The sequence below is a fragment of the Cebus imitator genome, unplaced genomic scaffold (genome assembly GCF_001604975.1).
Source record: "Cebus imitator isolate Cc_AM_T3 unplaced genomic scaffold, Cebus_imitator-1.0 Scaffold235, whole genome shotgun sequence".
NCBI classification, from domain to species: domain Eukaryota; kingdom Metazoa; phylum Chordata; class Mammalia; order Primates; family Cebidae; genus Cebus; species Cebus imitator.
In genome coordinates, this window is record NW_016107550.1 from 3,450,382 (window position 1) to 3,454,984 (window position 4,603).

The 4,603-nt window shown below is 47.1% G+C and overlaps 1 protein-coding gene across 1 annotated transcript in view; it reads left to right on the plus strand.

Annotated features, from left to right (window-relative positions):
- Positions 1-2,559: 2,559 nt before the first annotated feature.
- Positions 2,560-4,603, plus strand: part of LOC108282158 (leukocyte-associated immunoglobulin-like receptor 2) — a 13,048-nt gene continuing 11,004 nt past the window's right edge. The window contains exon 1 of the mRNA XM_017497975.2: positions 2,560-2,596. The gene's annotated coding sequence lies outside the window, so the exon portion shown is untranslated. The remainder of the gene's footprint in view (positions 2,597-4,603) is intronic.

Sequence of the window (4,603 nt, forward strand, 5' to 3'; positions counted from 1 at the left end):
AGTTTTCTACTTGGGCAGCCGAGGGGGGGGGGGCTAGGTTTTCCTTGCCATCGTTCTTCTCAGCAAACAATACAGTCCGTCATACACTCTGCATTTCTCAACGGTGTAGATTGTGCACCGCTCAGCTCTGGGGTCATCCTGTCACAAACTGTGAGTGTGAAGAGCTCTGTGAGGCGTCTAGGGCAGGTTTTTAAGGGTCACCGGGTGTTCGTCTAGATCAGGGTGGAGAAATCCTGATCCGCAGGGAGTTTCTCCACCGGGGCCACAAGAGGGCGCCCAAGACACGTGTCAAACCCTTGCCGCGCTCAGGTGGGTGGTCTCCTAGGAAGAAGTGGGCAGGGGATTGCTGAGGATGTTTGAAGTCTAATGGGATGAGCCAGCTTTCTAGAGGAAGTTTGGGAAGAATCGTCACTGAAGGGGTGTTCTACTTGGGGTCATTTGTGTGACCTCCCAGCTCACTCAGGGTAATCGTGGCCATTTCCCTGTCCCCGCCCCTCAGTCTGCACCCACCACACTGCTCCCCCCGCTGACCTTTGCACCCCCCAGACCCACTGGACCGTCTCTCCGCTTCCTCATGTGTCCAAATCACTTTCACCGTCTAGTAGGCTGTGAATGTGCTTATTATGCCCATGGGTTTCTGCCTGTCCCCTTCTGCAAGAATAGAAGCTCCTGGATGGAAAGGAGGCTTGTTTTGTAAACTGACGGGCCTCGAGGGCCTGGAACAGTGTCCGGCACACAGGAGAGGACCAACAAATACTCAATGAGAAAAATGAATGCCAGATGGCAAAGAAATTAACTAAACAGGGAGTTTCTCCACTTCGGCCACAGGGGGCGCCCACGACACGTGTCAAACTCTTGCAGCCCCAAGGTGGGTGGTCTCTGGTCCTCAGCCTGGAGGACTACGGACAGGTGATCTGGACCACAACCTTCCTCCTCTGCGAGCCTCTATTTCCTCATGTGTAGCACGGAGACGGAAATGCCTAAAATACGTTCTTGTGAGAAGCGAAAAAACCCAACAACGCATGCACGCGAGTGTCCTATAAGGGGTTATTTCATATGTCCAAATTCATCTAACTGTGTACATTAGAGGATAGGGTGTTTTAGGATAACAACCATAGCTAAATCATGCTGCTAAAAGGTATATAAAATAAACAATAAAACTTGCATCGAACAATAACAACAGAGCCATGAGGCTAAGGCAGGAAATCTGAAGGAGAGATCATGCCACTGCACTCCAGCCTGGGTGACAGAGCAAGACTCCATCTCAAAATGATACATCCATACATACCTAAATGGAGTAACAGTTAATACATTCACAGTAGTATCCAAAATAATAAATGTAAGAATTAAAACTAGCAAAAGTGTCATCTTGCAAAGCAGTAGCATAATATGAAAAAACCTCACTGACCACAACCTTCCTCATTCTTAGGAAAGGAATCATGGTCATAGTGGTTGGCCTGTGGCCGTATAATTCCGTCCCAATATCCCCGAATGGCAAGTGTGGAAACATTAGAATGAATTCCATTAAAAATGAGAAAACAAGAAGAAATAAAGTCACAACTCTAAAGTGTTTTGCTTTTTTTTTAGGTGGAATCTCACTCTGTTGTCCAGGCTGGAGTTCAGTGGCACAATCCGGGCTCACTGCAACCTCCGCCTCCCAGGTTCAAGTGATTCTCCTGCCTCAGCCTCCCAAGTAGCTGGGACTACAGGCACATGCCACCATGCCCAGCTAATTTTTTATATCTTTAGTAGAGACGGGGGGAGGAGTGGTTTCACCAAATTGACCATGCTGGTCTCAAACTCCTCACCTCAAATGATCAGCCTACCTCGGCCTCCCAAAGCGCTGTGATTACAGGTGTGAGCCACTGCGCCTGGCCTATTTGTTAGTATTTGATAATACTTATGCTGTCACATATCAATTTATGCTGAAAAGCACACTTAACATAAGATCTATCTTCTCAGCAAATCTGTAAGGCATTGTTACCTGCAGGCGCTGCGCCAGAGACGCTGGGTGGTCCTCACCTTGAACGACTGAAACTCGGGAGGGACAATGAGGAGGTGTCAGTCACAGGAAAGAGATCTTGGTACCTTGCCTGTTCCTTCTAAGCCAATACTCTCAGCTCCTTAGAGGTGGCACTTTTATTTCATTTTATTTTTTCCCCTCACGTATAATTTTTTTTCCAGTTATAAGGCTAACACGTACTGAATTTAAAAATTGAAATAAAAACACCTCAAAAAATGAAGAGCTATTTAACCCCTCCATTACCTAATATTAATTGCTACAAACATCTTGGTTAATATTTTCCTACAAATCTCTATTTCCATAAATGTTTATGTAAATATGCAAATATAATTTGATGTCTATATACATGGTTTATTCCTGTTTTGTTCACTTGATGAAATCCTTGACATCTTCCATGTCAATAAAAGTTAAACAACAACATCATTTCTTTTTACATTTTTTTTTTTTTTTGAGAGAGTCTTGCTCTGTCACCCAGGCTGGAGTGCAGTGGTGCGATCTTGCCTCACTGCAACCTCCGTCTCCCTGGTTCAAGTGATTCTCCTGCCTCAGCCTCCTGAGTAGCTGGGAATACAGGTGCATACCACCATGCCTGGCTAATTTTTATATTTTTAGTAGAGATGGGGTTTCACCATGTTGGTCAGGCTGGGCTTGAACTCCTGACCTTGTGATCCACCCGCCTCAGCCTCCCAAAGTGCTGTAATTACAGGCATGAGTCACTGCGACTGGCCACATCATCATTATTTTTAATAACCACACAGAATTCCACTGCATTGGGGGACCATTGTTTATTTAATGTTTAAGTGCCCATTAAGTGATGAGCAATATGTTTCTAATTAACTGCTCTTCACTCTACAAGTGTTTACTGAGCATCTACTATGTGCCAGGCCCTAAGTACCAGTGATAGGGTGATGATCAAGACAGGCGAGGTCCCTGGCCAGTGAAGTCTCCATTCTAATGTGGGGAGAGGGACAGCATTCAAGTCAATGAGTGGATAATTGGAAAGGAGGATAAACGTCAAGAGGGAATGAAGACAAACCTTGCTAGCGAAGGGATGGGGGTCAGGGGAGTGCACTTCTTTCAACAGAGTGGCCTGGGAAAGCCCTTCTTGCTGAGATGATGCTGAGCAGAGACCTGGAGGCTGTGATGCAAAGCAGGATGTCAGCACATCCAGGCGGAGATGCGGTTCCCTGAGGCAGGGAGGGAGCTGGAATCTTCAGGGAACAGCAGGAATGTCACGTGGCCTGAGGGCAGAGAGGGAGGGGTGCATGGACCAACATGAAATTGGAGAGGTGAGTGTCACAGAGCTTGGGTTTTGCGCGGAGTGCACCGTGAAGTCACTGGAGATTTTGGTGGTAACAAAACATAACCCAATTTATGCTTTTAAAAGGTCACAGCGTGGAGAAGTGCAGCTGAGTAGCAAGAAATGAGCGTGGAGAGACCAGTGGGGGGATGTCCCTGGAAGAGGGGAGAGAGGGTGGATCTGGCTCCGTGGTGCTGGCACGCCTTGTCTGTGTAAGGACAGACTCTGAAGCTAGGACAAGGGGAGAGGGTGAGAAAGAGGGGCGGTCGAGGTGATTTCTAGCTCTGCAGCTTTTCCAGGTGGGTCGACGGGGAAGGAAACGTGGGAGAGCCACAATTTTAATTTTCTCATGTTAATCCTTCCGGTGTTTGTTTCTGGGTGAATATAAGTCAATATGAATGTGTATTCCGATTCCCTCAATTCTTGGCACAATGCAGACGCCATCGTGATGTCCTTTAATCCCTAAGAATGCATTCTGGGATCTCTCCATAGGAGTTCATAGGCTATGTTCTCTCTCTCCCTTCCTTCCTCCCTCCCTCCCTCTCTCTCTCTCTGTCTCTCTCTCTTTCTCTTTCTTTTCTTTCTCCCTTTCTTCCTTTCGTGACAAGATTCACTCTGTTATCCAGGCTAAAGTGCAGTGGCGTGATCTCAGCTCACTGCAACCTTCACCCCCCAGGTTGAAGCAATTCTGCTCAGTCTCCCGAGCTGAGATTACAGGCACCTGCCACCACGTCTGGCTAATTTTTTCTTTGTATTTTTAGTAGAGACAGGGTTTCACCATGTTGGCCAGGCTGGTCTGGACCTCTTGGTCTCAGTTGATCCGCCCGCATCTGCCTCCCAACGTGCTGGGATTACAGGCGGGAACGGTGCCTGGCCCATGGGCTGTTTTCAAATCTATTTCTCCCTTGTCTTCTAACTTCCAGAGTGATTGATGAGAAGTCGATGCAATGCTGACAATGGAAATGCAGTACACAATTGTCTTTTTTCTCTCACCTGCACAGTCTTCTTGATTTTCTTTTTCCTTTCGGATAATGCAGCTTGCTGCGTGCCGTGGCCCCCGAGTGAGACGCTGCTTCAGTTTCCCTGCTGGCTGGGCTGGCTTCCTCCTCGCTGCCATTTACTTCTTATTTTCACTCTGTGAAATAAGTGATGAATTTCCCGCACTTCATAGTTTCTAAAAAAGAAAAAAATTTTTTTTCTAAAAAAATTTCTTAAGGCCGGGCGCGGTGGCTCAAGCCTATAATCCCAGCACTTTGGGAGGCCGAGGCAGGTGGATCACG